Here is a 27,568-nt window from a genome sequence, read left to right on the forward strand (position 1 = left end):
TCAAGTAAGGGTTCAGATATGGCCGCAAGTCGACCCGTTCCGCAGGTGACGGAAAGGGGCTCAATGCCGGCTACGTACACACCAGTTCAGACTCTGAGGTTTGGGTCCTTTGGGACGCCGAACTCCGCACCGCCTCGACTGTGGAGTGACCGTGTCGATAGTGATGAGCCTGCTGAGCACGTTTTGCCACCCATTCCGACAGAGCTTCGTATCTTTTCGCCATAGTGTGGACCGACCTTGCCAGGAGTGGCGCGTGTCTCGACTCCGACGTGCATGACAGCGGCTAGGCAGGAACACATGGCGGTGTCACTACCGGTGATGGATCAGCAGGTGGACGACAGTGCGTCGGGGGCCCGTGCTTGCTTGACTCCGACGCAGGTTGATGACGAGTCGTCCCGCGCACATGGACTTGTGGCACAAGCGTGTCCCGAGTCCTAGTTTGCGCCCGCATATCACAGGGGGGGGGGGGGCCTGAGGGGTCTTCGCCGTTGGCAGTTCCAGGGCAGGTGGCTCTGGACTCGGCAGTGGGATCACCTCGGGTGCGATCTTCACCAGCCCCGTCAGGTGGGCGCTGGCCGATCTTGGGTCTTGCAGGGGGGAGGGGGTCCTGGAGGCGCCAGGTCACTGACTCCCCACTCCCGTGGTAACGGCACGACAGACGGCCCTGCAGAGGCGATGCAGGGCTCGCGATCCACCGAGGAGGTCTTGCAGGGCTCGCGGTCCACCGAGGAGGTGATCGCGTTCGGCGGCCACCCGGACCCGACACTTTCTGGCAGGCGTGTCGGTGCTAGGGTCAAGGGTCAACCGGACGCCGATGACTTTCAGCTTGGGCGCGCGATGAGAGCCGCCAAGCTTAGGGACGTCGAGGCCCAGACAGGTATGTCGGTTAATAAGCATTGCTCTATTTTGCACTTTTCTGAACATGAGATTATGAGTAGAGCACATGACATAGGAATCTCGCTATGGGCAAATGGGGTCGAAATTGTTAATTCAGTTAATGACATCTTAGACCTAGAGGCTGAAAGAGCCTCTGAGTTGATTCGTCAGTTAGCGGCGGTTAAACCTATGTCTGATGCCGAGATTCATAGCTTGAGTGTCCCCATACTAGTGAATTTTTGTGATGAGATGATGCCTGCATCGGAGGTCGATGAGGAGGCAGGAGAGGTAGATACTACGCTGCCAAGCGAGGCATTTACGAATGTGGGGGGGGGGTCACCGGAAGTAATGGCTCCTGATGCGGACAAGCCGGGATTGAAAAAACCTAAACGACCGTGGAAGAGGAAGGTCTATCCAGCGCCGGCGGTCCGTAGGAGTGCGAGAGTGAAAATCAAGAAAAAAATTCATGATGATTTATGAAAGGGATCTTTTGGAATAGCAGAGGTCTGGCAGACTTGGGTAAGCAACGGTTCCTTGCAGAAACAACTTTAGAGGATAAACTAGAGTTTATCGCTCTTCTGGAGACGGGTAGAGATAACTTCACGCCACAATTCTTAGGCTCACTTACAGAGGGAGTGGCCTTTGATTGGCACTGCCTTCCGCCAAGAGGGAGATCCGGTGGGATCCTCTTGGGAGTGAAATGTGAAACCCTTGAGATTATAAATGTAGTAAGAGGAGAATATACGGTGAAGTCCAGGGTTAGGTCCAAATTGGATGGGTTCCGTTGGGCCTTAGTGGCAGTATATGGGGCCGCTCAACCAGAGTTTAAGCCGGAGTTCTTAGCAGATCTGGTACGGATTTGTGGAGATGAAAGATTGCCAATTCTGGCAGGAGGTGATTTTAATATCATTAGGAGGAAGGAAGAAAAGAACAATGATCATTTTGATGGACGGTGGTCTTTTATGTTCAATATGATCATTGAGAGTCTTAACCATAGGGAGATTGAACTCTCAGGAAGACAATTTACCTGGGCAAATTCTCTTCCTACTCCTACGTACGAGAAGCTCGATAGGGTTCTGGCGAGTGTGGAATGGGAACAGAAGTACCCCTTAGTGTCGGTGCACACGATGCAACGGGCGATCACAGACCACACACCCATGTTAGTTGATTCAGGGAGCGCCACACATATTGGTAATAAAAATATTTTCTCGTTTGAATTAAGTTGGTTCGAAAAAGCGAATTTTATCGAGATGGTGGCAAGAGAGTGGGCTAAACCAGTGCATGGCACATCTAGCATGGAACGCTGGCAGAACAAAATCAGACACCTAAGACAATTCCTGAGGGGTTGGGCTAAAAATGAGAGTGGGATCTATAAAAAAAGAGAAGGAGAGGTTGCTCCAGTTAATTCAGACGCTAGATATACGGGCGGAAACAAATTTGCTGGACCCGACTGAGCAAGCTTGCAAGTCGGAAGCCGAGGCCAAATTACGTTCGGTACTTAGAGAAGAAGAGATGAAGTGGGCATTGCGTGCCAAAGTTCTTAAGGTGGTAAAAGGGGATGACAATACACAATTTTTTTGATATGATTGCGAATGGCAAGCATAGGAGAAAAAAATCATTCAGCTAGAACAGGATGAGGCAACGGTTGTTGGACATGAGAATTTGAAGCCGTATATCTCAACTATTACAAGCAGTTGTTTGGTCCTCCGAAAGATAACACCGTGACTCTGGATGAGAGTGTACGGGCTGATATCCCTCAGTTGCAGTCAGAGGAGAATGAGATCATGTCTGCTTCTTTTACTGAGAAGGAGGTGTTCAAGGCGATAGATCAAATGAAACCAAACAAGGCACTGGGACCAGACGGGTTCCCGGCAGAATTTTATAAGAAATGTTGGCATATTGTGAAAGATGATCTTATGCCTATGTTTCATGATCTTTTTAATGGCCATCTTCAATTGTTCCATTTGAATTTTGGCATGATCACTCTTCTACCTAAAAAGGAGGAGGCTATCCACATCGAACAATTCAGACCCATATGCTTATTGAATGTCAGTTTCAAAATCTTTACAAAAGTGGCCACCAACCAGCTGACAAAGGCGGCACACTCGATGGTGCAACCAAGTCAAACTGCCTTTATGCCTGGAAGACACATACTAGAAGGGGTAGTAGTCTTACATGAAATCCACTCAAAGAAACTCGATGGAGTGATATTCAAAGTGGATTTTGAGAGGGCGTACGATAAGGTCAAGTGGCCTTTTTTACAACAAGCTATGCGCATGAAAGGTTTCAATGAGTCCTGGACGAATCAGGTGGATTCTTTTGTCCAGAAAGGCAGTGTTGGAATAAAGGTTAATGATGATATTGGCCATTATTTTCAAACGCATAAGGGCCCGAGGCAGGGTGACCCAATGTCCCCAATACTGTTTAATATTGTGGCAGACATGTTGACAGTACTCATAGGCCGGGCCAAGGAAAATGGGCTGATTGGTGGATTAGTCCCCCATTTGGTGGACGGGGGGGGGGGGGGGGGGGGGGGGGGGGGGGGGGGTATCCATCTTACAATATGCAGATGACACTATATTATTTATGGAACATGACCTTGCTCAAGCTCGTAACATGAAACTCATCCTATGTCTTTTCGAGCAATTATCGGGGCTGAAGATCAATTTCCACAAAAGTGAGCTTTTCTGTTTTGGAAGGGCCAAAGAGGACCAAGAAGAATACAAGCAACTATTCGGTTGTGAACTGGGATCGCTACCCTTTAGTTATCTTGGCATTCCAATACATCATAGGAAATTGACTAATAAAGAATCGAAATGTATCGAGGATCGATCCGAGAAGAAACTTAGCTGCTGGAAGCGTAAGCTTATGTCATATGGAGGACGGCTAGTATTAATTATTCGGTACTCACGAGCATGCCGATGTTCCTCTTGTCTTTTTTCGAAGTACCCAAAGTGGTACGCAAGAGATTAGACTTCTATCGATCTCGATTCTTTTGGCAATCAGACGAGGTTAAGACAAAATATCGCCTTACAAGATGGGATATTATTTGTCGACCGAAGGACCGGGGGGTCTTGGGATTGAAAACCTCGAGGTGAAAAATAAATGCTTGTTGAGTAAGTGGTTATACCGACTATCGCTGCATTCCGAAGGAATGTGGGCCCAGATTCTACGCAACAAGTATTTACACTCCAAAACTCTAGCCTAGGTTACTGTCAGACCTAATGATTCACCCTTTTGGAAGGGACTCATGCGAGTGAAGGATACTTTCTTTCATAGGGTGCAGTATAATGTTGGAGACGGCTCAACAATAAGGTTTTGGGAGGATACATGGTTAGGTGATAGGCCGCTAGCTCTCCAGTATCCGTCTCTGTATCATATTTCTCAACGTAAGGAAGAGTACGTGGCAATGGTGTTGCAGACAGTATCCTTGAATATCCAGTTCAGGAGATCTTTAGTTGGGGAATGCTGGAACTCTTGGCTGCACTTAGTGAGGCGGCTAATGGAGGTACACCCCTCCGGTGAGGAGGATTCTTTTAGATGGAAGCTCACGAATAATGGTTTGTTCACAGTCAAGTCTATGTACTTATAACTCAGCAACTCTGGCCCAATCCCGCGATCGCTCCATATTTGGCGAGTTAAAGTACCCTTACGAATTAAGATATTTATGTGGTTTGTCCACAAACAAGTGATCCTAACCAAGGATAACTTACTCAGGCGGAGATAGGTAGGTAGCTCGAGGTGTTGCTATTGTGATCAGGATGAAACAATACAACACCTTTTTCTTGATTGCCCGCTTGCGAAGTTACTTTGAAGATCGGTGCATGTAGCCTTTAATATTTCACCTCCTAATAGCACAGAGATGATGTTTGGGACGTGGCTTGATGGAGTGAATGTACATCTCGCGCGTAATATTCGGATTAGAATGTGTGCACTTATTTGGCTATATGGAACTGTAGGAATGATATAATTTTTAACGGAAAACCTATGACTAATTTCTTGCAGGTTATATTCCGGGCTACGGCATGGATCCGTACTTGGTCATTACTCACTCCTACGGCCTCCAGGGAGCAGCTGGCTACTGGGTGCAACCGATGAGAGATGACAGCTCAGGTTTTCTTCAACCGGTTTGGATGGCGATCACTGCATAGGATTGGTCCTTAGTGGATCCTAGTTAAGCCGGATGTGGCTTTGAGACTTGTATTTTTATTTTTACTGCGCTTTGTGAGCAGTACTTTGCACTCCAGACTTTGTTCTATCGGATTTTTAATAAAGTGGCTGCATGCATTTTTCTGATGCAGAGGCCGGGGGATAACCTCTTTTTCAAAAAAAAAAAAAAACTTGCCAGCTTGGTTGCTCCCAGTACATGGCTCACCGTCGACAGCCCTGCCAGCGCTGCCCGGGATGGGCCGTCTGCGGTGGCAGGTTGACAGGGTGAACCGGCGCGGCCCGTCCATCGGGCTCGTCATGTCGTACGTCACCGAGAACACCGTGCTCCAGGCCTCCGGTTACTTCAGGCCCTGGCTTGTCCAGCCCTTCCTTGACCTCTACGGTGAGTCTCTCGTCCCGTCTCGGCCTCCCGTTTCTGATCCAAATTGCTTGCCTGTAGATTGGGCAGATGAAAGAACGGGTGAGTTAGCCAACCCAAGTAGACTTCATCCAAGAGCTAGCACTAGCAGTTAGTAGAGTACTGAACTGCCTCTAACTGAGCCCTGAGCCCTGCCACCAACACAGGACACAAGGGGCACCTAGTAGAGCTGATAATATGGCAGTGTTTCAGCAGTTTAAGGATGAAGAACACAAATGTTTCCCATTCCCACAGTCCTTTGATGCAAATCCGTATTTATTTTTCTTTGGTATATAGTGTCAAGAATACAGTCTCACCTCATATCTTTTTTCAGGACCGAGGTTTCACATTGGCAGTATTCGAGGCGTGAATGTGATATACGCATTGACAGAACAACGCACGGTGCTAAAGCCTGAACTTCTGCATTTTACATTTTTACCAGGAAAAGACCATAACTACTGCTAAATGGAGGAGCTCCTTTTTGATTTATCACTGTTTCTTTGTTCTTCCAGTTGAATGCAGCTGTCACTGTACAAACTCTCCTTGACGTCTTTAGTGTCTCTGGTATTGTCCATTATGGCGCAGCAGGAAGTTGTAATGATTCAGTCTCATTTCAAGATGTCAGTGACCCCAAGTTAGTTGCTTAAACAGGCGCTTGAACATGGAAGGTACTCTCCTGCTGCAATTAGCGTTCGCTCCCCAAATTTCATGACGAGTGCAAATATAGAACAAAGCAACTGGAATGCCATCTTCTAATCCAGTATTCTTGGAAGAACACAAAATTAACTGCAATGGGTGAAAAATGTCAGTTCATCACAGCATTTCTATCCGATCCCTTAAAACCGGTTAGAGGACTAAAAATTTGGTTTTACTCCTCTAACCGGGAGCTGCGCCTTGTCATGGATTGACCGGGAACCAGCCCACACAACTCCGGCAACGCCTCCATGCCACATGCAGCTTTCGCCTCCGCCTCTAGCCACACGATTCTCTCCCATCAGCGGTTCGCCAGCGAAGACACGCCCGAACTTCGCCCGGGGTCAACGCTGGCCCTGCGGCTCGTCTGCTAGCTGTTGCCGGTCGTATAGTGCGACGACTGTCCGCGGCAGGTGGTGCGCCGAGTTTCAACCACGCGGCAACATCCTGGACGTGTGTTCTTCAAGTGCAAAAATGATGGTGTATGTGCCTCTTTTGATTTGGTTGTTCACCGGATTCAGCGCAATTTCGGTAGCTCATTGTTTGCTCAATTTTGTGTGTAGGATGGATGCAAGTTTCGATATCGCAAAGAAGAATATATTGATCTATTCATAGCACGAAAATTGATGGATGTTCGTGCACTTGTTCCTAGAACAGAGACTAGAAATGAGACAATTGATGAGATTACTAGATGCAAAGAATTGTCTACTTTAGAATCGAAAGAAAAGAAAGTGTGCAAGCTCGAGAAGCCGCATATCAACAATGAAGACATAAAGAAGATATTAATCCAACTAGTGGGAGCAGTTACGAAAATTGGATATCTTTTAAAATGTCGAATTGTGGTTCTTGTTTTTTTGGTCTTGCTCTCGTAGCGAACAATTGTTGAATTATGTACTCCAATATATCAAAACATTGATGAATCAAATAAAGAAGCAAAGAAATGTGTTTCGGTGGCGGAAAATGAAATGCAAATGAAGTATAATAATTTTACTCTGTTATATGTAGGGGATCAGCTAGGTCCTGTGAAATGTTAGTGGAGTAAATGAACTATTTTACACTTCGGGGGGCTACATGAACCAACGACTTTGTTGAGGGGAGTAAAATGGACTTTTTTCCGCCGGATACTCTGCTATTTTTAAGGGATCGGTTAGAATTGCCCTAATTAGTTCTAAGAAAGCGAAATCAAACCATATATTTTTTGCCCTAAGTTAGTCTGACATGCACACCCAGTTTTGACTAATCCTGCCCACAAGGCACGACTAATACGTTCAAACATATATATAATTTTTGATCGTCAAATACTATTATGTTCTCTTTTTATATAATTTTTTATAAAAATTTATATTATTTTTCTATAATAACTTATTAATTTAGTGCCCAATGCCAATTTCTATTTCCTACTTGTTTTTTCTGTTCCGTGGGAATTCTATATCTATGGAGGTCAAAATATGTTGCCGGTTTAACACGTTTATTTTGCCAACAAGAAACACCAGAAGCCCCCCTATTTATTGCCCTGACCTGATTTCAACTCCAAAAATATCTATAAATACCCGGATTATTTATCGTACCTTCAGAACAATTGTATCGTGGCCTCAAGCCTCTGTTCTGATGATATCCCAGCCGGAGCACTGTTCCGGAGTTTTGCCGGACTATGAAGGGAGGCCTCTTCATCAACCTTGCTGCCTCTATGACCATGTGTGAGTAGCTCCTTTAGTACCAACGACTCCATAGTTGTAGCTAGATTTTGGGACAAAGGGAATATATTAATATCGTGAAGATACAAATTATACCCTGCCTCCACACCAACAAAATGCCAAATGGACATTGAGGATGCACACAACCTTCTAAACAAAGAACAAGGAATAAATAAAAATCCCTGCCACAATGGCTAATCACTCACAATAGTAGCACAAAAACCACCATAGAATCAAATATGAGGTTCTCCAAAAGCAACGCCTCCAACAAGGGAGCCATGCATAAGCACCATCGTCATCCGATCAACCGAACTTGGGGTAGATGCCTCTCTCTCTCTCTCTCTCCCGTTTTGGATCTTCAATATTATGTTCCCTTCTTCCTTGTATGCTTGGGATCAATCTGCTATAATTTTGTGGTATATTTGCTGGGAATGTTCATTGAATCATATTGAATCTGTTGAAGTTTCTTTGTTGTGTAACTAAATAGCTATGTATGCTTTGTGATCTATTTGTCTTCTCCGGCCAAGATTGATGAGTAGTTCTTCAGAGGGAGTGGTGCATTGTAGTGGCTTCAATCTTTTGGTGGTCTAATTCAGTTACAATAAGAACGAAGACATGTATTGTATTATTGCCAGTAAGGATAAAAGAACGGTGTTTAATCTTATTTCTAGATTTCCTTATGTCTACATTATGTCATCTTGCTTATTGCGTTACTATGTTTCTTGTAAACTTAATACTTTGAGATGCATTCGCGATAGTGATAGTCGCCAAGTGCCAAGAATCATCGTAGCATGCGCGATAGTGATAATCCGCAACTCTATGTATACCAAGCGTTTGATTTCATCTAGGAACGAGAAATAAAACTACGTTGTGGGTATAAAGAGGATAGCTTTGCATGATATCGGAGAGCTAAAATATAAAAATAGGTGCTACCTAAATAAAGTTAGAATATAATATAATATATTACAAATAGTGAGTGTGGAATATTGATGGATCGGTGTGCGGAATTATCCTAGACAATTGTTAACAAGATCGGTAATAATTATTGCAATTTTATATGAGGGAGAGGCATGAGCTAACATGTTTTCCGTACTTGGATCATATGAACTTATAATTGGACCTCTAGCAAGCATCCCGAACTACTATAAATCATTAAGGTAAACCCAACCATAGCATTAAGTATCAAGTCCCCTTTACTCCCATACGAAACAACCCCTTACTCAGGTGTAAGCTTCTGTCACTCTAGCCACACACTATAAGCAAATCATGAATGCATTGCAACACCTTACAGCGGGAATCCTCCATGTGTACACGGCATGGAAGGAACCATAGGACAGCACCAAAATAAAACATACAACTCAAACCAATGAAAATCATCAATCAACCCAAAAGACAAAATAAATCTACTTAAACATCATAGGATGGCAACACATCATTGGATAATAATATGTGGCATAAAGCACCATGTTCAAGTAGGGGATTATAGTGTTGTGCGGGAGAGTGAGCCGCTGAAAAAAGATGAGGGAGGTGATGCGGATCGTGATATTGATGAAGACGATCTATGCGGCGATGGTTCCACTGGTGGCACTCCGGCGCCACTGAGAGATAGGGGAAGAGAGGTTCTCCCTCTGTCCCTAGATGGCGAGAGGTTCCCATGGCCTCCCACCTAGACGGGGAGAGGTTCTCCCTCTGTCCCTTGGCCTCCTTGGATCTCTGTTTTCTTCTATTTTCTGAGACCCTGTTTCTGATGGAAACCTTTTCTTAAATTCCCAGAGATCCGTAACTCCGATGGAGCTGAAATTTTGAGGGAATTTTTATCCGAAAATTATCTTTCTTACGGCCAAAGAAGGGCATCAATTGACCTGTGAGGTGCCCAAAAGACACCTGGGCACGACCAGGGGGATAGGTCGTGCCCATGTGGCTTGTAGGGCCCTCTAGCACCGCCTTGTGTTGATTCTTCCTGTCAAAATCACATATATTTCATAAAAAATCTCCGTGAATTTTTATTGCGTTTGGACTTTGGTATGGTTTCTCTGCGAAACAAAAAACATGCAAAAAAGGAGCACTGGGCACTAGATTAATAAGTTAGTCCATAAAAATAATGTAAAAGTGCACCAAAACCATAAACATGACATGAATACTTCATAAATCATAGATACGTTGGAGACGTATAAAAATAGTGATCTTGGGATGGAGGAATAGTAGCAAATGCTTTTGAATTAATGGTATACTTACCATGGATGTAATGACTATATGAGATTTATTCCATGGATGATTATAATCATAAAGATTTCTATTCTTGTCAATTTCACAACAATAATATGTTACCATGTCATTTTCCTTCTTTCGATACAGATACCTCTAGTGAACCTAAGGCCCCTAGGTCCATTCATCATTAATACTTTCATCTACACAAAATGCTTTTTTATTTTCCTTTATTATTTATCGTTCTACTATACAACTACCTAACTATCTATTTACTTTTAATCATGTAACTAGCAAGACAAGGGGCTTGACAACTCACTTGCATTGTTGGGTCCAAGCATTTTATTTTGTCTATATGCATGTGATTTTTATCTTGTTAGTTTGAACCTCCCACCGGTTCGATGAAACCTTGATTCTCTATTGAGATAAATACTTTGCTTCTATGCTACATCACCCTTCCTTTCTAGGGAAATCCAACAACTCCTATGGTAGAAGCAACTACCCAGTTATGGGCTGCCAGAAACACCGGTGACAAGGAGGACCCTGCTCCATACAACCCTACTCTTCCACGGGATGATCCTTTGATAAATTAAGTGTCCTAGTGAAGGAAATATGCCCTAGAGGCAATAATAAAGTTATTATTTGTTTCCTTATTTCAAGATAAATGTTTATTATTCATGCTATAATTGTATTAACCGGAAACATAATACATGTGTGAATACATAGACAAACAGAGTGTCACTAGTATGCCTCTACTTGACTAGCTCGTTAATCAAAGATGGTTATGTTTCCTAACCATGGACAAAGAGTTGTTATTTGATTAACGGGATCACATCATTAGGTGAATGATCTGATTGACATGACCCATTCCATTAGCTTAGCACCCGATCGTTTAGTATGTTGCTATTGCTTTCTTCATGACTTATACATGTTCCTATGACTATGAGATTATGCAACTCCCGTTTGCCGGAGGAACACTTTGTGTGCTACCAAACATCACAACGTAACTGGGTGATTATAAAGGTGCTCTACAGGTGTCTCCAAAGGTACATGTTGGGTTGGCGTATTTCGAGATTAGAATTTGTCACTCCGATTGTCGGAGAGGTATCTCTGGGCCCTCTCGGTAATGCACATCACATAAGCCTTGCAAGCATTGCAACTAATGAGTTAGTTGCGAGATGATGTATTACGGAACGAGTAAAGAGACTTGCCAGTAACGAGATTGAACTAGGTATTGAGATACCGACGATCGAATCTCGGGCAAGTAACATACCAATGACAAAGGGAACAACGTATGTTGTTATGCGGTCTGACCGATAAAGATCTTCGTAGAATATGTGGGAGCCAATATGAGCATCCAGGTTCCGCTATTGGTTATTGACCGGAGACGTGTCTCGGTCATGTCTACATTGTTCTCGAACCCGTAGGGTCCGCACGCTTAAGGTTTCCATGACAGTTATATTATGAGTTTATGAGTTTTGATGTACCGAAGGTTGTTCGGAGTCCCGGATGTGATCATGGACATGACGAGGAGTCTCAAAATGGTCGAGACATAAAGATTGATATATTGGAAGCCTATGTTTAGATATCGGAAGTGTTCCGAGTGAAATCGGGATTTTACCGGAGTACCGGGAGGTTACCGGAACCCCCCGGGAGATATATGGGCCTTAGTGGGCCTTAGTGGAAAAGAGAAGAGGCAGCCAGAGATGGGCCGCGCGCCCCTCCCCTCCCTTGGTCCGAATAGGACAAGGAGAGGGGGCCGGCCTCCCTTCCTCTTTTCCCCCCTCCGCGAATCTTATTCCAACTAGGATTGGGGGGAGGGGGGGGAATCCTACTCCCGGAGGGAGTAGGACTCCTCCTGGCACGCCTCTCCTAGGCCGGCCGCACCCCCCCCCTTGAGCCTTTATATACGGAGGCAGGGGCACCCCAGAGGAACACAAGTTGATCCACGTGATCATATTCTTAGCCGTGTGCGGCGCCCCCTGCCACCATAGTCCTCGATAATATTGTAGCGGTGCTTAGGCGAAGCCCTGCGCCAGTAGTACATCAAGATCGTCACCACGCCGTCATGCTGACGGAACTCTTCCCCGACACTTTGCTGGATCGGAGTCCGGGGATCGTCATCGAGCTGAACGTGTGCTAGAACTCGGAGGTGCCGTAGTTTCGGTGCTTGATCGGTCGGGCCATGGAGACATACGACTACATCAACCAAACGCTTCCGTTGTCGATCTACAAGGGTACGTAGATCACACTCTCCCCTCTCGTTGCTATGCATCACCATGATCTTGCGTGTGCGTAGGAATTTTTTTGAAATTACTACGTTGCCCAACACCTAGAGGTCAAAACACTGGTAGAAAAAGGGCCTATAGTCCCGGTTCGTAAGGGCCTTTAGTCCCGGTTCCCGAACCGGGACTAAAGTGTCGGTACTAATGCCCCGACCCTTTAGTCCCGATTCAATCCAGAATCGGGACTGATGGGCCTCCACATGGGCAGTGCGCAGAGCCCAGGCAGGAGACCCTTTGGTCCCGGTTGGTGGCACCAACCGGGACCAATAGGCATCCACGCGTCAGCATTTCTGTGGCTAGGGTTTTTGTTTTTTTTGAAAGGGGGGGGGGGGGTGGGGGGTTTTGGGGGGTTAATTTAGGTGTTTCATATATTGTGTTAGCTAGCTATAATTAATAGAGAGAAGTGTCCTCTCTTACGTCCGTGCTTGGTCGACGCTACGTACTATACATACGTATAGAGAGGACTAGACACGCTAGTTAGCTAGAAAGCAAACGAAGGAAACAGAAGATCGTCATGAACATATATGCATACAGAGAGAAGTGATATCGACCACCTCTCCTTCTCCGAGAGATTGGTCGAACAACAAGTTCTCGTATATCTATCCGACACTACCGGCTACATATATACAATAATTATCTCTTACAAATATAATCATACGGACTCATGGTCCACATAGTATTCTCCGTCTTCAGCGATCACTTGGTCAAGAAAGAATGCCGCCAATTCCTCTTGAATTGCTCGCATGCGAGCTGGTGCTAGGAGTTCATCCCGCTTCCGAAACATCTAATTTGAAGAAGGGGGTCAATACATATATATATATATATATATGAATGAATGAATGAAACTCAATACAAATGATGGTAATAAAATAAAATTGTGAATGTTGTTATTTACATACTTCATATTGTTCGTCAGAGTACCCGCCCCGCTCACAGGTCGTGTGGCGGATGGACTCGCAGACGTAGTATCCACAGAAATCATTCCCTTGTTCCTGCCACAACCACTTTATAAGAAATAGAGGTCAATCAAACTGATAAGCAAGAATGCTAAATGGTATTGATGAAACTAGCGCTTGAATCACTAGGAGATGCGCGAAACATGCTACTATAGTACTTACTTTCGGGTGTCTAAATTCCAGCTCCTTCGGCAGTCCCGGAACTTTTCTGGTGAATTTTCTCCAAACCCTTCCGGACAAAGAAAACAATTACTTGGTATCAGGAAATGAACAAAGTTGCTGATATGGTGGATAATGATCGATTTAGCTTACTTCTTGAGGATTTCAGTCATGTCCGCATACTCCTGGGGATCTTTTCGTTTAGAGTCCAAGACGGTTACTACTCCCTGCTCAAGCCTAATCTCTAGGAGAATATAGTGGAAACTGCACACGCATGCATAACTCATCAATTACATTACTATAACCTGGACTAATATATAAGGGAAACCGAATATGCACAAGACAGTAACACTCACTTGAAGTTGTAAGGAAAGAGTATTATATCTTTGTTTTCATTTTTTTGAATGATCGTAGCAAGTTGGCCTCGGTATCTCCGGGACGATGTTGAACCTCAGTTGCATCTATGAGATATGTGTTAACGAACCCAATATCACCGATTTGTCTTTTCTTCAATTCAGCGATCTTCATTCTGCATAATATAGTGAGGATAATTATAAATACATGCAATGAAAGAGATGAGCTATATAGAGAGACTTAATGACACAAGTAGTAGTACTTACAGACAGTAGCAGGTGATCGTTGTTTTATCGAGGGCCAATTGATTGAAAAACTGATAGAACTCCTCAAATGGAATATGCAACAGTTCAATTCCAACGAGGTCATGCTCCGGTTTAACTCTCGCATACAAATTACTCCTCCCCCAGACTCTCTGCAGATTTTCAAGTACCAATCATGTAATCTTCGCATCATCGTTGTTAAAGATTTTTCATCTTTGACGAGAGGCTTCCCGTACTCGTATCTGTGTATCTGCACCTCCATGGGATCATAATATACATCGTCAGGCAGGTAATCGTCAACATTGTCATAACTGGGCACCATCCTCGGATCGATGATGTCGCTAGGCACCTTGAGGGGGGGGCACGATTGCTTCGCTTGTTCGCCGAGCTGGGCAATTTGTTTCCCAGCTGCTCGTCGTTCTTTTAGCCTTTGATCACTGACTGTACTTCCCGACCGCTCCGCTTCGGCCCATGTCTTTGCAATAATGCGCTCATAGTTGCCTTTCGGTGGAGACTTGGGTGGTTTTGCCAGGGCAGCCAGAGTGCGCTTCACTTTCACCAGATCTACCTTCTCCTCCGGAGGTGGATGTCTCTTTGCTTTCAACCCTTGAAACCAGTCATCCACTTCGGTTCGCGCGATCTTCACGTTCTCCTCCGGGGTCCTCTCGTATGGTAACTTCTCTGGAGTCTTCAGAGAAGGACCGAATCTGTATGTCCTCCCGCCTCTGGTTGTACTGCTAGACGCCGACCGAGCAGACGGAGCGGTTATCTTCTTTACTTGCTTACGAGGAGGAGGAGAAGGACTACGACGCGCCGGAGCAGCTGGAGCGGCGGCAGGTCTCTTCCGCCCTTGCTGACGAGGCGGAGGAGGAGGTTGGCTACTCGGGCGCGTCAGTGCAGGCGGAGAAGGAGGCGGAGTGCCGCCACGCGCCGGAGAAGGAGCCGGCCGAGGGCCCTGATCGTCACTCGCCGGAGGAGGAGGCGGTGGAGGACGCAGAGTGCCCTGACTCGCCGGAGGAGGAGGCGGAGGCGTCCAGTTCAGAAGGTTGATGAGCTCCTTCCGCCATAGGCATGGAGTCTTCAGAGAAGACCCCGAGTCTCCCCTTCACCGGTAGGGTGGTCAAGCTGGAGGTCCTCAAATCCCTCCGTTATTTCATCCACCATCACCCTAGCATATCCTTCTGGAATCGGCCGGCAATGAAAACTTGCGCCGGGTTCAGTAGGATAAACAGAGCCAACAGCCGCCTTGACCTTCAAGTTCATCCATTGCGTCATAAGGTGGCAATTTTGAGACTCCGTGATAGCATCCACGAATAACTGGCAGGAGCCGTCAATGCATGCTCCGGCTAAAGCAGCTCAGTGGAAGCCATGCTGCTTCTGTGCTGAGATGGCGGGGTAGCTTCGGGGGAGGCTTCGGCAGTACGTTTGCTGCGATTTGCTTCTCGTTCCTCTATCGCATCTACCCTTGCTTGCAGCGCCTGCATTTGGGTCTGCTGCACTTTTTTCCTCCTCTCATGGGATTTGTAACCGCCTGCGTCTGGAAACCCAACCTTCCACGGAATGGAGCCTGGCGTGCCTCGTGTCCGTCCAGGGTGCTCAGGATTCCCGAGGGCCATTGTGAGCTCGTCGTTCTCTCTGTCTGGAAAGAACGTCCCTTCCTGCGCTGCTTCGATATACTGCTTAAGCTTCCTGACTGGTATGTCCATTTGATCGTTTGTCCAAATGCACTTCCCTGTTACAGGGTCCAAGGTTCCGCCAGCCCCGAAGAACCAAGTCCGGCAACGGTCTGGCCAGTTAATTGTCTCTGGTTCAATCCCTTTATCAACCAGATCATTCTCAGTCTTGGACCACTTAGGCCGGGCTACGAGGTAGCCACCTGACCCCGTGCGATGGTGAAGCTTCTTCTTTGCAGCATTTTGCTTGTTTGTCGCCGACATCTTCTTACTCTTTTCCGATGTCTTGTGGGCCACAAATGCGGGCCAGTGATCTCTGATCTTCTCATATCTGCCCTTGAATTCTGGTGTCTCATTATTTTTGACAAACTTATTCAGCTCTTTCTTCCACCTCCTGAATAGTTCTGCCATCCTCTTAAGAGCAAAAGACTTGATTAATTTCTCTTTAACTGGGTTCTCTGGATTATCCTCTGGCGGTAGGGTGAAATTTGACTTCAGCTCAGTCCAAAGATCATGACATAAGACACCTCAGGGTCTTCTGTAGCTGGCTTAAACCATTGCTGGAGGCTTATCGGGATCTTGTCCCTAACCAGAACCCCGCACCGAGCAACAAATGCGCTCTTTGTCCTGAGGGGTTCATTCGGTTGGCCGTCGGGCGCGATTGCTATGATCTCAAACTTTTCATCCGAGCTCAACTTTTTCTTCGGGCCTCGTCTCTTTACCGAAGTTGTGCTCGATCCGGAGGGCTAGAAAAAAGAACAAAGACTTAATTAATATGTGTACATACCAAAACAATGAATGCATCAATCAGCTAGTTAGTCAGCACAGGCTTAACTAATATATATACCTGGCCGGACTCGGTTCGGTCACCGGAGCCGTCATCACGGTCTCCTTCTTGCACTGGCATTGGGTCACCGGAGCCGTCCTCTTGTTCTTCTTCTTGCACCAGCATTAGGTCAGCGTAGCCAGCTTGTTCACCCTCTCCTTCCAGACCATCGGTTTCGTTGAGAAACAACGAGATGGCATCACTTCCTTCTGCGATTATGTCCCTCAACAACGCTTCTTTTGCTTCGTCTCGGGCGTGTCACATAGTTTCTACAAATATTTACAACATGGCAAATTATTATTCAATAATGATAGATGGATATATTAGGCCAAACGTAGAACTAGTTACCTAATCATAGTAAGCTATCGGGAGGGGGTATATATTGACAACGACGACACTACATCTATGTCCCTCGACGACCCTCGTTCCTGACAAAAAAAGAGGAAGAAGAAAAAAAAGAGGAGAAGAAAGAATAGAGGAGTCGGGAGGATCGCCGAGGGGTCGGGAGGTTGCCTAGTGTCAAAGGATTCAACAAACATGTCTTCATCATTAGGCGAAAGTAACATGTGCATGATGGTACGAAGCTCTTCAAAGTTGTTCTGGAACGGAGTCCCAGATAGGATAATTCGCTTTTTGGTACAAAGTTCAGCAAGAGCCTTCCGAATATCGCTATTTGGAAGGCCTTTGCTGAATTCGTACCAAAAGGCGGATTATTCTATCCGGGACTCCATTCCAGAACAACTTTGCAGAACTTCGTACCAACATGCCCTGGTTACTTCCGGCTAATGATGAAGGCATGGATTTCTTCAATACTTTGACACTAGGAAACCTCTCTCGACCCCTCGGCGATCCTCGACCCCTCGAACCCTCGACGACCCTGGAACCCTCGACCCCTAGACGACCCTCTTCTTCCTCTCATGTTCGAGAGGATAGCCGAGGGGTCGGGAGGTTGCCTAGTGTCAAAGGATTCAACAAAACCATGTCTTTTAGGCGAAAGTAACATGTGCATGATGGTACGAAGCTCTTCAAAGTTGTTCTGGAACGGAGTCCCAGATAGGATAATTCGCTTTTTGGTACAAAGTTCAGCAAGAGCCTTCCGAATATCGCTATTTGGAAGGCCTTTGCTGAATTCGTACCAAAAGGCGGATTGTTCTATCCGGGACTCCATTCCAGAACAACTTTGCAGAACTTCGTACCAACATGCCCTGGTTATTTCCGGCTAATGATGAAGGCATGGATTTCTTCAATACTTTGACACTAGGAAACCTCTCTTGACCCCTCGGCGATCCTTGACCCCTCGAACCCTCGACGATCCTGGAACCCTCGACCCCTAGACGACCCTCTTCTTCCTCTCATGTTCGAGAGGATCGTCGAGGGGTCGGGAGGTTGCCTAGTGTCAAAGGATTCAACAAAACCATGTCTTCATCATTAGGCGAAAGTAACATGTGCATGATGGTACGAGGCTCTTCAAAGTTGTTCTGGAACAGAGTCCCAGATAGGATAATTCGCTTTTTGTTACAAAGTTCAGCAAGAGCCTTCCGAATATCGCTATTTGGAAGTCCTTTGCTGAATTCGTACCAAAAGGCGGATTATTCTATCCGGGACTCCATTCCAGAACAACTTTGCAGAACTTCGTACCAACATGCCCTGGTTACTTCCGGCTAATGATGAAGGCATGGATTTCTTCAATACTTTGACACTAGGAAACCTCTCTCGACCCCTCGGCGATCCTCGGCCCCTCGAACCCTCGAACCCCCGATAAAAATTAAGAAGAAGAAGAAGAAGAAGAAGAAGAAGAAAAAAGAGGAGAAGAAGAAAGGAATAGCTAGAGGAGAAGAAGAACTGACAAAGTCTTCTCCTCTATTCCTTCTTCTTCTCCTCTTTTTTTTCTTCTTCTTCCTCTTTTTTCCCTTTCTTTTTTTTCTCCTCTTCTTCCTCTTCTCTTCTTCTCCTTCTTCGGATAAACCCTAGTTTCCCGACCCTCGACCGCTCGACGACACTCTCGACATGCCCTCGTTTCCGATAAAAAAAAGAAGAGGAAGAATAAGAATAAAAAGAGGAGAAGAAAGAATAGAGGAGAAGAAGTTCTTCTCATCTATTCTTTCTTCTCCTCTTTTTATTCTTCTTCTTCCTCTTCTTTTTTTTCCTCTTCTTCCTCTCCTCTTCTTCTCCCTCTTCCCCGCCTCTCTCATGAATGTTCGCCATCCCCCCCCTCGACCCCTCGACGACCCTCGTTCCCGATAAAAAAAGAAGAGGAAGAAGAAGTAGAAAAAAGAAGAGAAGAAAGAATAGAGGAGAAGAACTTCTTCTCCTCTATTCTTTCTTCTCCTCTTTTTATTCTTCTTCCTCTTCTTCTCCCTCTTCTTCCCCTTCTTCCCCGCCTCTCTCATGAATGTCCGACGTTCTTGACCCTCGACCCCCCTAAACTAGTTCTCGACCCTCGACCCCCTAAACTAGTTCTCGACCCTCGACCCCCTAAATATCCATATATGAACAAAAATTTCTGCAAATGAAAATAACCTAAAAAAATCATATGATTATCTATGAACAAAAAAAACATCATTTGACCATCTATCATCTATGAACAAAAAAATCATCATTTGATCATCTATCATCTATGAACAAAAATATTCCTAGATACATAAAAAATTTCTACAAATGAAAATAACCTAAAAAAATCATATATATTTAGCAAATTCTAGCCACATACATCACATACACATATACATTATAGCCACATACACATATACATCACATATGAACAAAAAAATAAACTAATAAAAAAAAACATATTGCAACATATGAAAAAAACATGGTGGCGCCGGCGGGGCAGAGGGGCATGGCGGCAGGTGCTCACAGAGGGGAGCGGCGCCAGCGTCGGGGCAGATGGCGTCGAGGGCGGCGGCGACGGCGTCGGGGCAGCGACGGCGTCGGGGCGACGCGGGGCGCGGGCGGCGATGGGGCGACGACGACGGGCGCATGCGACAACGATGAGGAGCAGGGCGTCGGGGCAGATGGCGTCGAGGGCGGCGGCGACGGCGTCGGGGCGACGCGGGGCGCGGGCGGCGACGACGGGCGCGGGCGACGGCGACGAGGAGCAGGGCGTCGGGGCAGATGGCGTCGAGGGCGGCTGCGACGGCGTCGGGGGGACGCGGGGCGCGGGCGGCGACGGGGCGACGCGGGGCGCGGGCGGCGACGGGGCGACGACGACGAGGAGCAGGGCGTCAGGGCAGAGGGTGGCGTCGGCGGCGGGGAGTTGAGGAACTGAATGAAAATTTTGACAAGTGTTGTATATATAGCCAGGCCTTTGGTCCCGGTTGGTGGCACCAACCGGGACTAATGCACCCCTTTAGCCCCGGTAGGTGCCACCAACCACCAACCGTGACCAATGCCCCCTTTAGTCTCGGTTGGTGCCACCAACCGTAACCAATGGCCTTGTGCAGCCCCGCGCCCAAAAGTTTAGTCCCACCTCGCTAGTTGACAGCGCCGAACACCTGTTTATAAGCTCTGCTGCCTCCTCCCACTCGAACTCCTCTAAACTGCAGGCCTATGGGCCTAATCTGACACTGCTTTGCTTGTGGGCCTATTGGGCCTTCTGCGGGCCTGAATCCTGGCCCATGTTGGGTTTCTAGTCGTATTTAGGCTGTGGTGGCCAAATAGGTGGCAATTTTTTTATTTTTTTCTACTCTTTTGTTTTGTTTTTTGCATTATTTATTTCCTTTTGTTTTTTGCTTTATTTTTTAATTCTTTTTTCTTTTAGGTCAGAAAAATTATAAACTTTCTGTTAGTGCCATTACTTTTCAAATTTGAATAGTTAAAATTTGAATTCTTTAAAATTTGTGTGAATCACAAATTTGTGATTAACTTTACTATAAAAATATTTTTTTTCCAGTTTTTTGTTTTGTTTTTTGCATTATTTATTTTCTTTTGTTTTTTGCTTTATTTTTTAATTCTTTTTGCTTTTAGTTTTAGAAAAAATTATAAACTTTCTGTTATTGCCATTAGTTTTCAAATTTGAAAACACTTTTTTGTTTTTTGTTTTCTTTGTTGCTTTATTTATTTTATTTTGTTTCTACTTACAACAAAATACTTATTGTTGCTATTTTTATTTTTATTTCCAATTTTTTGTTTTGTTTTCTGCATTATTTATTTTCTTTATTTTTTAATTCTTTTTGCTTTTAGTTTTAGAAAAATTATAAACTATCTGTTAGTGCCATTTTTTCAAATTTGAAAACACTTTTTGTTTTTTGTTTTCTTTGTTTCTTTATTTATTTTATTTTGTTTCTACTTACAACAAAATACTTATTGTTGCTATTTTTATTTTTTTCCGGTTTTTTTGTTTTGCTTTCTGCATTATTAATTTCCTTTTGTTTTTGCTTTATTTTTTAATTCTTTTTTATTTTAGGTCAGCAAAATTATAAACTTTCTGTTAGTGCCATTAATTTTAGAAAAATTATAAACTTTCTGTTAGTGCCATTAGTTTTCAAATTTGAATAGTTAAAATTTGAATTCTTTGAAAATTGTTTGAATCACAAGTTTGTGATTAACTTACTAAAAAAATTAGAATAGATGAAAGTTGAAAGTTTCTGTTAGTGCCATTAGTTTTAGAAAGTTGAAAGTTGAAAGTTAAAAGTTGGCATGGGCCAGGGACTAATGGTCATGGTATTACGAGGGCCGAACCATAAGACATGGAAGCATTTCAAATGAATTCTGAAAAAGTTGAAAGTTGGGATGGTATCATAATTTCACCCACATAGCATGTGCATGTACAAAACGGACAATGGTAGCATGTTCGTGTGTTGCAAAGTTGCAGGAGAAAGTCTTCACTTTTTCTTCGCTTGTGTCATTTGCTTATTGCGCCGTAACCATGGATAATCTTCATTGTTTATCAGGATGCTTGGGTCAGCCTTGACATTGAAGGGAGGAATTTCATGAAACTTTTCATAATCTTCAGACATGTCTGTCTTGCCATCCACTCCCAGGATGTCCCTTTTTCCTGAAAGAACTATGTGGCGCTTTGTCTCATCGTATGATGTATTCGCTTCCTTATCTTTTCTTTTTCTCGGTTTGGTAGACATGTCCTTCACATAGATAACCTGTGCAACATCATTGGCTAGGACGAACGGTTCGTCAGTGTACCCAAGATTTTTCAGATCCACTGTTGTCATTCCGTACTGTGGGTCTACCTGTACCCCGCCGCCTAACAGATTGACCCATTTGCACTTAAACAAAGGGACCTTAAAATCAGGTCCGTAGTCAAGTTCCCATATGTCCATTATGTAACCATAATATGTATCCTTTCCGCTCTCGGTTGCTGCATCAAAGCGGACACCGCTGTTTTGGTTGGTGCTCTTTTGATCTTGGGCGATCATGTAAAATGTATTCCCATTTATCTCGTATCCTTTGTAAGTCAATACAGTCAAAGATGGTCCCCTGGACAACAAGTACAACTCATCACAAATAGTGTTGTCACCTCTAAGACGTGTTTCCAACCAACTGCTGAAAGTCCTGATGTGTTCACATGTAATCCAGTCATCGCACTGCTCCGGGTGTTTGGAGCGCAGACTGTTCTTGTGTTCATCGACATACGGGGTCACCAAGGTAGAGTTCTGTAGAACTGTGTAGTGTGCTTGAGACCAAGAATATCCGTCCATGCATATTATTGAGTCTCTTCCAAGAGTGCATTTTCCAGTCAGTCTCCCCTCATACCGCGATTTAGGGAGACCTATCTTGTTAAGGCCAGGAATGAAGTCAACACAAAACCCGATAACATCCTCTCTTTGATGGCCCATGGAGATGCTTCCTTCTGGCCTAGCGCGGTTACGGACATATTTCTTTAGGACTCCCATGAACCTCTCAAAGGGGAACATATTGTGTAGAAATACGGGCCCCAGGATGACAATCTCGTCGACTAGATGAACTAGGACGTGCGTCATGATATTGAAGAAGGATGGTGGGAACACCAGCTCGAAACTGACAAGACATTGCGCCACATCACTCCTTAGCCTTGGTACGATTTCTGGATCGATCACCTTCTGAGAGATTGCATTGAGGAATGCACATAGCTTCACAATGGCTAATCGGACGTTTTCCGGTAGAAGCCCCCTCAATGCAACCGGAAGCAGTTGCGTCATAATCACGTGGCAGTCATGAGACTTTAGGTTCTGAAACTTTTTCTCTGGCATATTTATTATTCCCTTTATATTCGACGAGAAGCCAGTCGTGACCTTCATACTGAGCAGGCATTTAAAGAAGATTTCTTTCTCTTCTTTCGTAAGAGCGTAGCTGGCAGGACCTTTATACTGCTTTGGAGGCATGCCGTCTTTTTCGTGCAAACGTTGCAGGTCCTCCCGTGCCTCAGGTGTATCTTTTGTCTTCCCATACACGCCCAAGAAGCCTAGCAGGTTCACGCAAAGGTTCTTCGTCACGTGCATCACGTCGATTGAGGAGCGGACCTCTAGGTCTTTCCAGTAGGGTAGGTCCCAAAATATAGATTTCTTCTTCCACATGGGTGCGTGTCCCTCAGCGTCATTCGGAACAGCTAGTCCACTGGGACCATTTCCAAAGATTACGTAGTGTAAATCATTGACCATAGCAAGCACGTGATCACCGGTGCGCATGGCGGGCTTCTTCCGGTGATCTGCCTCGCCTTTGAAATGCTTGCCTTTCTTTCGACATTGATGGTTGGTCGGAAGAAATCGACGATGGCCCAGGTACACATTCTTCCTGCATTTGTCCAAGTATATACTTTTAGTGTCATCTAAACAGTGCGTGCATGCGTGGTATCCTTTGTTTTTCTGTCCTGAAAGTTTACTGAGAGCGGGCCAATCGTTGATGGTCATGAACAGCAACGCCTTAAGGTTAAATTCCTCCTGTCTGTGCTCATCCCACGTACGTACACCGTTTCCATTCCAAAGCTGTAAAAGTTCTTCAACTAATGGCCTTAGGTACACATCAATGTCGTTGCCGGGTTGCTTAGGGCCTTGGATGAGAACTGGCATCATGATGAACTTCCGCTTCATGCACATCCAAGGAGGAAGGTTATACATACATAGAGTCACGGGCCAGGTGCTGTGATTGCTGCTCTGCTCCCCGAAAGGATTAATGCCATCCGCGCTTAAAGCAAACCATACATTCCTTGGGTCCTTTGCAAACTCATCCCAGTACTTTCTCTCGATTTTTCTCCACTGCGACCCGTCAGCGGGTGCTCTCAACTTCCCATCTTTCTTTCGGTTCTCACTGTGCCATCACATCAACTTGGCATGCTCTTCGTTTTTGAACAGACGTTTCAGCCGTGATATTATAGGAGCATAACACATCACCTTCGCAGGAACCCTCTTCCTGGGGGGCTCGCCGTCAACATCACCAGGGTCATCTCGTCTGATCTTATACCGCAATGCACCGCATACCGGGCATGCGTTCAGATCCTTGTATGCACCGCGGTAGAGAATGCAGTCATTAGGGCATGCATGTATCTTCTCCACCTCCAATCCTAGAGGGCATACGACCTTCTTTGCTGCGTATGTACTGTCGGGCAATTCGTTATCCTTTGGAAGCTTCTTCTTCATTATTTTCAGTAGCTTCTCAAATCCTTTGTCAGCCACAGCATTCTCTGTCTTCCACTGCAGCAATTCCAGTACGGTACCGAGCTTTGTGTTGCCATCTTCGCAATTGGGGTATAACCCTTTTTTGTGATCCTCTAACATGCGATCGAACTTCAGCTTCTCCTTTTGACTAATGCATTGCGTCCTTGCATCGACAATGACCCGGCGGAGATCATCATCATCGGGCACATCGTCTGGTTCCTCTTGATCTTCAGCAGCTTCACCCGTGGCAGCATCATTGGGCACATCGTCTGGTTCCTCTTGATCTTCACCAGCTCCCCCCGTTGCAGCATCACCGTATTCAGGGGGCACATAGTTGTCATCGTACTCTTCTTCTTCGCTGTCTTCCATCATAACCCCTATTTCTCCGTGCCTCGTCCAAACATTATAGTGTGGCATGAAACCCTTGTAAAGCAGGTGGGAGTGAAGGATTTTCCGGTTAGAGTAAGACCTCGTATTCCCACATTCAGTGCATGGACAACACATAAAACCATTCTGCTTGTTTGCCTCAGCCGCATCGAGAAACTCATGCACGCCCTTAATGTACTCGCGGGTGTGTCTGTCATCGTACATCCATTGCCGGTTCATCTGCGTGCATTATATATAATTAAGTGTCCAAATTAATAGAAGTTCATCATCACATTAAAACCAAAGTGCATACATAGTTCTCATCTAACAACATATAGCTAGCTCTCCAGAGCATCTAATTAATTAAACCATACATTGAAACTATGTAAAACATTTCAATGCGAAAACAAATGCGATCATAATCGCAACCAAGGTAACAATTGATCCAACGGCATAATGATACCAAGCCTCGGTATGAATGGCATATTTTCTAATCTTTCTAATCTTCAAGCGCATTGCATCCATCTTGATCTTGTGATCATCGATGACATCCGCAACATGCAACTCCAATATCATCTTCTCCTCCTCAATTTTTTTTATTTTTTCCTTTAACAAATTGTTTTCTTCTTCAACTAAATTTAACCTCTCGACAATAGGGTCGGTTGGCATTTCCGATTCACATACATCCTAGATAAATAAAATCTATGTCACGTTGGTCGGCATAATTTTCATAAACAATAAATGAACCAATAGTTATAAAGATAATATATATACCACATCCGAATCATAGACAGGACGAGGGCCGACGGGGGCGGATACCAAAACCATCGCACTATATAAGATGCAATAATAAATGTAAGAAAATGATACAAGTATCTATCTAAACATACAAGTAAGAATATTTTTCCTTTCAGAAAGAAGATAAGAACAAGAGGCTCACCACGGTGGTATCGGTGATGAGATCGGCGCGGGTGATCGACGGCGGTGAAGACGGGGACGGGGCGTGACGGACCGCTAAATCTAGACAAATCTCGAGAAAAATGGAGTTTGGAGATCGAGCTTCGAAAGGAGAAAGGTTAAGTAGTGTGGCTTGGGCATTCCATCGAACACCTCATGTGCATAGGAGGTGAGCTAGAGCACCACAAAGCCCTCTCCCCCTCGGCCAGAAAAAACAAAGCACTGTGCTCTGCTCTTGCGCGAGGGGGTATATATAGGCACCTCATTGGTCCCGGTTGGTGACATGAGCCGGGACTAAAGGGGAGCCTTTGGTCCCGGTTCAAGCCACCAACCGGGACCAATAGTGGTGGGCCAGGAGCGAGGCCCATTGGTCCCGGTTCATCCCACAAACCGGGACCAAAAGGTCCAGATGAACCGGGACCAATGGCCCACGTGGCCCGGCCGGCCCCCTGGGCTGACGTCCCGGTTCTAGACTGAACCGGGACTAATGGGCTGACCCGGCCTGGACCATAGCCCTGTTTTCTACTAGTGAAAATAGGCCACGTCAGCAGTATTAGTCAAAATCGGGTGTCCACGGTAGATTAAAACCGCTCGAAGCATTACGTGGGACGAAAATATCCGATTTGATTGGTTGAGAGATGATTTGTAAACTTTTGTGAGAATTCAAGGACAAAAAATACACTTTTTCCCTTGAAATAATAACCAGCATAACTAACTTTTGAAGGGTTTAACCTCCCAAATTGAAGGGAGTACCTCCTAAGGTCCCTCAAATACAAAAATGAGGATCTATACATAGTTCATAATCATATGAAAGAAGTTTTATGGTTACCGGTAGATCCAACATCGTTCAAAATAGCAGATGAATTTAAGATGAGAGATACACTATATATTTCACCAGTTTAGCAAGCACTCTCTTGTACATAGCAAAGCACATCCTTCAACTTATACTACTGAAGTTTAAATTTCTGTTGGTCAACCTTGATAAGATGTAAGGGCATCTTCAAAGGAGACTCACAATGCTCGGCTGTATGTCCGGATTATGGTGTCTGGACCACTTGTATCACCTAACGACACTTTCTGCTTACCAAAAATAGCCTCGTAAAAGCAGCTGGGTACTTGAGCACCATCCGCCCGACAGGACATCCGCTCGGGCGAGCGTCCATTATGAGCACCAGCCATCCGAACAGATAGGGGCCAGGAGGAGATGCAAGTAGGATACATGGGTGCCCCAGAGATCTTGTATGAAGCAGGGTGCTCGAGGTATCCTTGCTAGTGTGACTTACATGGTTTCAATGACAAAGTGTATGTTGATGTTTGCAGTGGCGAGCCCCCACCGCTGGAACCTCTCCTTTCCTGGTCGGAGGGACATCGGTCGCACCATAGTGTTTGATCGTGGAAGCCTCATTTGGCATTTGGCCACCGCAGTCGTCACCTTTGACTCAGTCACAGCTATAGTGGGGGTGGCTATGTAACCGCGTCTAACAAGAACTCCTCTCCAACCGCGACAATGGAGGGTGCTGCCATCTGTTTGACACGAAAAATAATAACAAACAACGATGGTTATCGTGTTATTATCTCTTTACACGACAGGGGAAATAAAAAATTGCAGGCGTGCCAGTGTACAGTAGTATACAAAGAAAAGGATACGGGAAATGAGTATTTCATTAATCTCATTGGAGAAACAAAAGTACAAGATCCCGTAAAGAAAAAGTGCGCTCCGTGGCCTACTAGCGCGGCCAGCCTGACTATGGCGATTGCAGTCTCCTGGTTCCCGGGGCCTCGGAAGGCTCCCGGTTAATTATTCCCGCGGGTTGCTCCGCGAGATACCTCCGATTAAGCTATGTGGTCGTCTTCGTCGTCTTCGCTTCTCGTCCTCCATGCGTGATGATGGTGATGTATGTGTGGGCAGCGGCAGAGCCCGTGTCCTCGTCGGTACACGCGCCGCAAGTGACGAGGCCTTAGCGGTGGCCGCGCCTGCCTTGGCCGTCGTGCCTCGTCGGTCTTGGCGGCGTTGGAGTAGTTGGTGTTGGGGTAGCATGGGTCGCGGTCGGCTTAGACTTCTTGATGACCTGTTGCTTCATCGGGGTGTTCAAGAGGCTACGCCTTGC

General features: G+C 45.5%; 1 pseudogene; it reads left to right on the forward strand.

Annotated features, from left to right (window-relative positions):
• The first annotated feature begins 675 nt into the window (after positions 1-675).
• Positions 676-26,987, forward strand: LOC125518290 (annotated as a pseudogene).
• The last annotated feature ends 581 nt before the right edge of the window (positions 26,988-27,568 follow it).

The sequence above is a fragment of the Triticum urartu genome, chromosome 7, assembly GCF_003073215.2.
Source record: "Triticum urartu cultivar G1812 chromosome 7, Tu2.1, whole genome shotgun sequence".
Lineage (NCBI taxonomy): Eukaryota > Viridiplantae > Streptophyta > Magnoliopsida > Poales > Poaceae > Triticum > Triticum urartu.